Source organism: Pogoniulus pusillus, chromosome 22, assembly GCF_015220805.1.
Source record: "Pogoniulus pusillus isolate bPogPus1 chromosome 22, bPogPus1.pri, whole genome shotgun sequence".
Taxonomy (NCBI): domain Eukaryota; kingdom Metazoa; phylum Chordata; class Aves; order Piciformes; family Lybiidae; genus Pogoniulus; species Pogoniulus pusillus.
The window spans coordinates 21,539,861-21,549,860 of NC_087285.1; the positions used below are offsets into that span (position 1 = coordinate 21,539,861).

General features: G+C 43.0%; 1 long non-coding RNA gene across 1 annotated transcript; it reads left to right on the forward strand.

Annotated features, from left to right (window-relative positions):
* Positions 1–5,985: 5,985 nt before the first annotated feature.
* On the forward strand, positions 5,986–9,346 carry LOC135185417 (uncharacterized). The gene is made up of 2 exons (XR_010306475.1): positions 5,986–6,145; positions 6,426–9,346. It is a non-coding gene; the product is annotated as an uncharacterized LOC135185417 (long non-coding RNA).
* Positions 9,347–10,000: the final 654 nt, after the last annotated feature.

Consider the following 10,000-nt stretch of genomic DNA (forward strand, 5'->3'; position numbering starts at 1 on the left):
TGAAAACTGAAACTTGAAAGTTATGATGGAGACAGAATTTTCCTTTCCAGGACTCCTCGTTTGATCTGGACAGGTGGCTGGTTTCAGGTGAGAGAGCTGCATTGAACTCAGGCCAGATGAAAGTCAGACGATCTGTCTCACATTGTGCAGACTCCCTACGCCAGCATGCAAGGGGGTTACAAAACAGGAGCAGAGTTACTCTGTCTGGACCTGCCTTTGATCTTGCAAATCTATCCTGCCGTGCGGATCACGTTAAACTGTGGCCAGTTCTGGAGGTGGGACACTGTGGCCCAGGAAATAAAGTTGGCCATAGATACTTCTCAAAGACACTAATAATTTATCTTGCTCTGCAGAAACCTAACAGTAATGTACTCAGATGAGAATTTTTTCACCTCAGTCAAGGGTTTAATATTTTTCTTAAATACTTTGGGATCCTGAAGTCAGCTCAAACTGAGCACAGACAACTTATTGCCGTTGCCAGAGGATTTGGCAACTAACCTGTTGAGGTCATGTTTCCTCGTCTCCAAGGACTCTTGGTTGCATGCACACACTCTGGAGCATTTGACAGCAAGCAAAGTGCAGAGCTTGGTCATATACATGGTTTTCTAAATCTAATTCACAACATCAGCCTGTCTGACCTCAGATGACGTAAAAACTGCAGATTCTAAAGCTACAACTGAGATTCCCTTGAAGAAAGAAATTGTTACTACTAACACAAGTCAGGTCTGCCTGTTCCTGGCCCATATAGTTGTTGTAATGAGAGGATTGGATTGTTAAAGGGCCAAAGAGAACAATCCCTCAAGGCTTCATAGAAAAATGTGTGAAGATGCACACAAAGGTGAGTAGACATTGAAAAGCCAAAGAAAAGGTCTGGAGTCTGTCCTCAAATGCAGCATGAGCTATTCAATACTGTCACCTAGGCCAGCAATAGAGACCACACTGAGTGAAAGAGCACATTAGGAGACAATCATCATCACGCTGATGCCACATAAAGAATTGCCTCTCCTCTGCTGTCCTCTCCAACAGAAGGATTTAACACCAATGAGTAAAACCAACTATGCCATAGCTACCTTATTCTCTGCCCCCCTCAGCATCTCACTTGCAATATGCTACGATTAAACCCAGTCCTAGGTCTCAGTTTCTCTTCTCTAGACATGTAAATAGTGACAAGCTCAACAGGCTGCTTAGTGTAGGTGATTTGAGGACAAGGAAATGCAGAGAAGCCACAACATAAAGTTTCATACTGCTGAAGACAAAGAGGAAAAAAACTCCTCAAGACTAGACTGTGGAGTATTTTGGCTAATGTCACAAAGAAAGGAAGCAATCCCTTGGGAAAATGGCTCAGAGCTTATATTCTCTGCTCATTTAAACACCTCATTAAAGTCCTAAGTGCAAGGTATGGATTCCTGGAATGACCTTTGCTTAAAGGTCCTTGTATCACCCATAGGTGTCACAACATGGATACTGCATTACTTGATGGATGTTAACAGAGCATAAGCACAAGTCATTCACAGGTGTCATCAAACTGACACCTTGTCTGGATTGTGTCAGACAAGATTTAATTTGGAATTAAAATTGCATTGCAGATTTAGTTTGAAAAAATCTCTCTTCTAGATGAAGTGTGAGATTATTAAAATGAATCCATTCATATTCTCTAGGGCCCAATTGTTAAAGTTTTGAGACATGTAATAACTCCGTGCAAGTGAAGAAAGGCTTCAAGGTGGCATAGATAATTATCCCAACACCTAGGCCTTCAGTACTCCCAGGAAAACCACTTCCTGCCTTCTCTCCTGCACTGGTGCATCAGTGTCTGGGGAAGGATAGAGACAGGAAGGACTCTAGCTTAATAAATATAGAATGAATATAAATAAGCATTGTCTAGCATAAGCTCTAATAGACTGTGCACTGAAGTCCCAAAGGAGACATTGCTTGAGACTCTTAAGAACAGGATGATTAAGGCATTGGTGAGTGTACTCAGGGGAGCTATCCTGCAGTGGTAGAGAAACAGGCTGGAAGACAAGTCAGGTAATTTCTAGCAACTTCAAGGCATGGAATTCCATCCCCAGCAGCCATTCAGAGAACTCCAGAGAGGCAAGGTTATTTCCTATGTACATAAAATCCGTGCATGGGAATCACAAAGTCCTGTATTCAGCATATAAATGTACACAGTTGTGTGATCTTAATCCAGAAGAGAAATAAACAGTGACAGAGATGCTTAAGATACACACACAGCAGCTGACAAGATACTGCCCTTAGTCTATCTGCATGCAAATGGGGCTGGGGCTGCTCTCTGTTATGTTCCTTTCAGTTTCAAAGTTTTCCCATGTACTTCAAGGGTTAAAGAGTTGTTGCAGTTTATTTACACTTGGCATTAAACAGTACCAAGGCTGAATTTGCATCTGATCCTTAATCCAAATGGACTTTCTTAGCAATTAAAATCTGTATTTAACATAAAGAGTTTTAATATTGTGACATTCAAAAGGCAGCCAAAGGTTTTCACTGATTATAAGTAGAAAGAGGAAATAATGTATAATTCAAGCTCCAGAGCTTGCCTAATGCAAGATCAATTTTGTTAAGTGTTGCTTAGCAATGGATTATGAGTGCAGATCCTGAATATTAATGCAGGATGGGTATGGCAGTGATTCCTGGGAATGTGCACTTTAACAAGGGAAGGATTTTCCTGGTGGACCACAGACAAATAAATACCTGCAGAGTTCCATAGACAAAGAGAGCATCTTCACCTCTTGCAACATTTCTTGCTTACCAAGCCACACAGGAGGCACTTTCAGATCATCTTTGTTGATTTCCAGGCATGTGCCCACCATGCTGGCAGTCTGCCTCCGAACCCTAAGGCAGGCAGCATGCCTTGACAAGGGCACAGGACTGCAGCAAGGCAAGAGGGTCAGCTTTTGCAAAGTGCCTTCTGCAGGGTGTGATGTTTTCTTGGGATGGTTTCTATCTGCAGTCCAATAGATCAAGTTCTTTGTATTCATGCTCTACCCAAGGCTTTTATCATCTCCTAGGCAGTGGTGGTGTAGTTGTCCCTTGTAACCAAAGACCTTTATGTTTGCCATGTGGGTGTTTTTTGCAGTCTCACACAAAAAGCCCCTCAGGATCACCAAGTCCAGCCCATATCCCTGCTCTACAAGCTTCACCCCTAAACCATATCTCCAAGCACCACATCCAAACACATCCAGGGTGAGTGACTCAACCACTTCTCCGGGTAGCCCATTCCAATGCTTCACCACTCTTGATGGGGAAAAAGTTTCCTAATGTCTAAACCTAGCCAGTGGCAGCTTGAGGCCATTCCTCATAGAATCATAGAATCAACCAGGTTGGAAGAGACCTCCAAGATCATCCAGTCCAACCTATCCCCCAGCCCTAGCCAGTCAACCAGACCATGGCACTAAGTGCCTCATCCAGTCTTTTCCTGAAGACTTGTTCTATCAGTAATTACCTGTGAGAAGCAACCAGCACCAACCTCACCACAACCTCCTTGCAGGTAGTTGCAGAGAGAGATGAGGTCTCCCCTCAGCCTGTTCTTTCTCAAACTGTTGCCATAGAAGTAGCTGTCACCTTATGCAGGAAGATTGTGTATCTCACTGTGCCCTGTGTTTTACTCTAATGTGGCCTGCAGAAGAGCTAAGAAGCAGGCCAGGCTGTGCTCTGGGGGTGATGGACTGCTGGAGACAAGCTGAGGCACATGAAGCTCTGGAAGATTTGCACCTGAAAAGGATGATCCGAGGTGGCTTTGCTCCGATTGAGATTCCTTGCACAAACTGGGTCTGCCTCATGCATCTGAAAACAGACTGCTCTGACAACACTTTAACTAAGCACTAACAATGCTGCTTTGTTCTAAATATAGAGCCCTGCTATATTTAAGGGCGCAGCACAGTTTATAATGTAGATTGCAACTAATAACCACAGCTTGGGCCGAACCCAAAAGATGGCAGAATGTCAGTTCGACCTTTTACGTGAGATACATTCTCTGCTGCTTTTACAGGTGAAAAACCTGAAGCAACATAAAGGTTTTTATATGATACTATCATTAAAATCTCCTCTGTGTTTATTCTGAGCCCTGACTTTATTAACTAACATTTTTCCATCACTTCACAAACGATTCTCCGGGCTGAAGCGCACTGAGCTGCTTGTTCTGGGAGCTGTAAAAATCCTAGCAGCTGTCTGCATGACTCTTCTGGGACTTTGGAGTTATTTTTCTAAGTCTATCTTTGCTAAAGATGTACATTTATAAGAAGTACTTCTTTGACTCCCATTGATTATTGTCCAATTTGTGTAAGCAGGTTCTGCCTACTAAAATAACAGCTCCTCAGGTATATTTCTTTCAAATCCTCTACTTTCCAGGTGACTTGGGAAATCCTACTCAGAGTTTGCTCCCCTTAGACTCAGCTTTATTTACTACTTCTCATTTTCTTTAAATATGGCTTTAAATGAAGCACAGGATTGGTTTTGTGTGTGTCTTTGGGGATCCCAGTAGAAAGGATGTCTGTGTATACAGATGTGCAGTTGGTGATCCTTAGACCACTTTCAACTAATGATTAGAGTGTAAAGTTTTCAGGACAAGGGCAGGCTCATGGTCTGCGTCTGTTGGAGCAATGGCATGCAGTAGCTGCCTGCTGTCTTCAGCCATGGCATTAAAAATAAGTACTAGTGTTCATAATATAACATCAGCTGGGGGGGTTCAGGCTTCATACACAAAACATGAGACAGACCTTGCCAGAGCTCTCTTAGCACGAGTTGGTTCAGCAAAGTGCTTAAACCTAGATATGACCTTGTGAGTAAACTTAGAGGCAACCACTGGGTTTTGGTGGCAGTGGGTTTTTTCCTTTCTGTTTTTCCCACCTTCTTTTTTCTTTCAAGCTCTTACTCCTCCGCTTGGCAGGGCACATTGAATGTCCAAACAGAGAAACGTGACAGTAAAAGAAACTCAGGAGACATCACCATCTTTGTAGCAACTTCTTTTTCTTATCAGAAGGAAGAGTTATTCGCCTTCTTATTTGGAAACATTCTGCTAAGGTTGAGTATGAGAGAAGCATGATACAGTGCCTTAACCCAACCGTTAATGATGCTCCTTTTTTGTCTGCTCAGGTGGAGGATGACAGAGAGCTTTTCTTTGTCAGTGGATTCTAACTCTCCTGTAATTTGTATGCCTTTGAGTGTCTGTTGCTGCTTGCATACATCAGATGCAGCAACTAAATCAGGTGTATTTTGCATAGAAAGTGAGGAAGCTTCTGGCTCTTCTCTGGGAAAGGCAATTTCCAGCCTCGGACTGGCTAATGAGAAGAAGTCTCTAATTAGCACATAAATCACATCAAATATTGCAGCATACTTGTCTTATGTCAGAGCAGTGATTCAGAACCAACCTTTTATCCATTCATGTCCAAATCCACAGTGGTTCTTTAACATTAAGAAAGAAGTATTAAGTAATTCTTCATCAAGTCATTGTGTCTTCATTAAGGCTTCAAGAGAAGAGGCCAACCTAAATCCCAGTGATACCACTTAGTGGAAAGGCTCTGACTAAACCAGATCCAGTGCTGTGTGAATACAGGGTTGGGAACTACAAATGTACCTGGGACTAGCAAAGGCTAATTCAGGAAGAAACTCTCCCATTCCACAGAAATGCTTCTTCTGTTAAAGGATAATGTTTGGAAGAATCTCATTCCCCCTATGCAGTGTCGCTGCTGAAGGAAAAGGTGCAGGCAACAAGGCTGACTTCCACGAGGAAACACAGTGCATGCTCCCTTTCCCAAAGAGCACGAGCCGTCTCTTAGACTGTTATTCCTGGCTGGATCATCAGCTAGTACAAGGAGACACCACACATAAGTAAAATCAATAGTGGGATGTTGATTTACATCTGCCAAGGATCTGGTTCCCTACTTCAAGCATCCAAATCCCAGGTGGATCTGGGAGGTAATTTAGATAAGAAGCTCCAGCTTCACTAAGAGCTGACAACTGATTGCAGAGCTTTCCTAAAGGGTAGCTCCCAGCCTATCAAGCTGTGGGGTGAGAGGGAGGCTCTATCACTTGTATAAATTTCTTTCCTTAGAAAGGAAGTGAATCAAGAGGGGAAAATGGATGAAGCTTAGTGATAAGTAAATTCAGAAGGGTAATGCTGAAGGCAATAAAGGTAAATATTTCCAGTGGTTCTGGTAACTGAATATGGAATATTTTTGCTAAGGATAATGATAAAGTTCTGCAGCTATGATACCATGAAACCAGATGCAGATGAATCTCTGAAATTATTCCATGTGCCCTAGACTTTAATGGGATTTTTCTGCCTTCCTTTTATCATGTGGAGCTTTTATGTGATACAGTAATTTACTTATATTGTGTTATCTTAACCAGTAAAAGTAGATAATAATCTGTTGAAAGGGCATTCATCTGTGTTTCCTCGGATTCTTTTGCAGGCCAGCCCTGTGGTTAAGTTATGTGACCCCAGAGAGGACAGAGATAAATATCACCTATTGCCCATTAATCTGTCTTTGTGGAGCTGCTTCATCACCATTGTTAAGCAAAGATGAACTCTTAGAAGCTGAGCAGGGCACAGTGCATTGTGTACAATGAGAGTTCGAGCCCACTAACAGGATGCTTTCAGCAGACACCCAAAATGCTGAACTGGATTTGTCAGACAGCTTGAGCAAAAACAACAAGCCTGGCTTCTGCTGGCTGGTGCAGGTGCTGAGGAAAGTGAGCACGTCCAAACATTTGTTTGTGTGCCTCCAACAGCTCCCCACCTTTCAGAGCCAGCAAAGAGAGAGAGAAAAGTGTGAAATCTCACTTCAAGTCCACGGTTCCCTGCTGCTGCTTCTCCTCAGAACGCAATCTGGATCAGAGCGATAAAGAGCAGGATGTGAAGTCCCAGGAGCGCTGCAATTAAACAGTGAAAATGTCAAAATGGGAGCAGCTGTGGCACCTGCACTCTCCTGCCTTGGTGATGTCCAGCATGGAGCTAAAGATAAAAGAGCAATTATAGAGAGAGTTGGGCAAAAGTCATAAATTGAGATTGTGCTGGGAGTGGTGAGATAAAAGCAGGACAAGCACCTGGTTATATAAACGCAGTAGTTACTTGAAACAGAATGCCTGGGAGTGTTTCATTAAGATGGGGCTTTTATTCTAAAAGCAGGGACTGATTTAATAAGTATTCCTCCTAAAGACTTCAAGTGTCCTCTGTCCATGCAGCCTGCATTCCAAGGTTATCAGAAGCAGCATTGCCATGGGCTGAACTCAATTTAGCACATGCTTTTTGTCTGCTGAGTGGATGTGAAAAGGATTCAGCAACACAAATCTGCCTGTGTTCTGAATGGGAAATGAACTTCTGTTAAAGATCTTGCAAACCTCAACTACAGCTGCACGGCGCTGATACAGTCAGGCAAGAGAAGATGACCTATTTGCGTCTGTCTGAACTTTGCATTCCTCTTTTGATCACGAGCAATGAAACCTGCAGCAATACACCAGCCGGCAGGATGCAAGGAAGTCAGACTCTCTTTGTTTAATTATCTCTCTGTGCTCTTTAACTTCAGATTTAAAGGTAAGATCTTTCTCAGAGAGACTCTTTTAACATCAAACCCCACTTTATGCTCAGGAGATGTTTAATCATTATTATGATCAAGGAAAGTTCAAACGAGGCAGGCAGGAGGTTAGAAAGGCCATGCCTTGTAATGCAAATCTCATTGTTAGGATCCACAGGCATGGATGTCATTGCTCTAAAGAGGAAAAAATACAAACCAGATCCCATCATTATCAGGATAAATGGCCCAGCACAGGATCCTCAGTGGGACAGCTTGCACTGAGGCCTCATCTGCTTGCCCCAGATATCTGTGCCCAGCAGTGTCTTTGACAGAAGACAAAACTGTTCCATGGGCTTATGTGCAGATTGTTTGGGAAGCAGAGGTCTGAAGAGGATGTTTACTGGGATGCTGCAATGTGATCCCCAGAAATCTAACAGCATCTGATGACATTCTTGCTCTTGTTCGAGTCTCTCCCCCACTGAGAAGCTCTGAGACCCATCATAAACGACATCATTTCAACCAAGACATCTCTACAGGAGAGACAGAAGCTTTTCTGTGGGCCCAGTGCACAAGATAGACCCTAACGAGAACTCTGGAGATTAAAAGGTGCTCTTATCTTTGTATCATCTGACATTGGCAAAGCAAAGACCAGGCTTGGATACTGTCTGTTAAGATAATGCAAGTAAAAAATGAGCTATTGAAATCTTTTTGTCAATCACTCAAATATATTTGTTACATTTCCAAGCTTTTCCATCACTGTTTCCCCTCTGCCCTCATACAGGAACTCAGCAAACTGTGCCAGAAATCACAAGGGAAGAGATGGACTCAGCTCACCCAAAAAGGCAGCAAAAAGCTGTCTGTGGCTTTTAGCTCATCTCACAGTTCTGGTTATTATTTACTTAATTCAGTAAGGAGCTTATTGACATTACAGTCTCCTGTTCACCTCAGGCACACATTCTAATCAACTCTCGTTATGGTCAAATAGGTGGCTGGAGGCAATTCTCCCCAGAATTCATTGTTTTCAGATCAGTTTCTTTATTATCAGAGCTCCTGCATCAGCACTTAGAGCAATATTGCTTCACAGCTAGGTTGTTGCAGAGCTGGTGTATTGCTTCCTGATCAAGTGTCACAAATCCAGGATTACCCCAGTGGGCCAGAATGCCCAGGTAGGAAACCGAGAGCACAGCAGAGCTTGGTGAGCTTGATTCTCCAAGCCCAGTGCCACTCTGGGATCTGACCCTAGCACTGAGGCTATTATCAGGTAGTTTTCTCCAGCCTCTACCTCAAGCAAATGTTCCTGTCCATTTGCATGCAGCAGCTATGAGATGTCTCATGTGGAACAAGCCCCTAAGAGCACAAAGAACACACACACGAGAGTCCAGAAGGAGCAACGTTACACAAGCTGAGACTTGTGTGTGCTGCACAAACTGTGGCAAGAGCCAGCTCTTTTCCTTTCTCCCCAGAGAAAGTCTTTCCCCTGTGGGCTTTCTAGCTTGATCTTTTAATAGCTTTGCTCTGCCAAGTTCTATAAAACAGAGTCCAGATTCACTGCAGAGCATGAAGGCAAATTGTGTCCATAAATCAGCCATCAGCTCATAACTATTTTTGTTAGCTGTGTGGAGAATATCATGTAATTACAAGGCAGTCACATTCATGATCATTAAAAGAGAGTTCTATGTGATAGCCATATTATGTTGTGATAATCTGTTACACTTCTCAGCATGCAAAGCCCATCTCAGAGTTAGCAAGCCTGAAGATATTTTCTGTGAGGCAGGTACAGCTCAGTATTTAGATCAATAAAAGGACTCTTAAATTTGGTACTTGTGTCTTTTTATGCATGAAATTGTGCTGAGTTCCTCATATCCATATAACAGAGCAAACACATTCACTGGAATTTTAAGTACTGCATTCACTAAAGCTAACTTATGGAAATCAAAACTGCACAGCACTGGGAGAAAAAAAGGAAATTCAGATTCTGAGAATTTTGAATTGAAAGAAGCTCCCTGCATTAGAATTCTGCTGGAAGAATTCACCTGTGAGAACAGAGGAAGCTCTTGCCTGAGAAAACAAGTGGCACAAAAGGAGCATTTCATAAGATAATTCTGCCACCCAGGAGCAGACTGTTACTGGAATCAGAACAGCTCACTGCATATATTAAGGTGCAGCTTACATGCAAACACCCAAATGTCCGCATTAAATGGAAGCAAAAGTGCACAAAATAATGGAGGGAAGGTGAGCAAAGGGAATCCCTAAGAAGCAGGAAGGGGACAGCAATCAAAGACAACAAAATAAGTGCAAGAGCAGTGAGAGGAGAGCAGGGAGGGACGACATTGGCTTGGACCCTCCCAGCAAGAGGGAGAATATAAAAGAGAGAAAGGAAACCTTTCCAGTGCTGATTCAAGACATCATTTGCTTCTCGTATGACTGAGTGCACAAGCGAGCAGCATGGCTGAGAAGGTGGCGTTGGCAGGAGT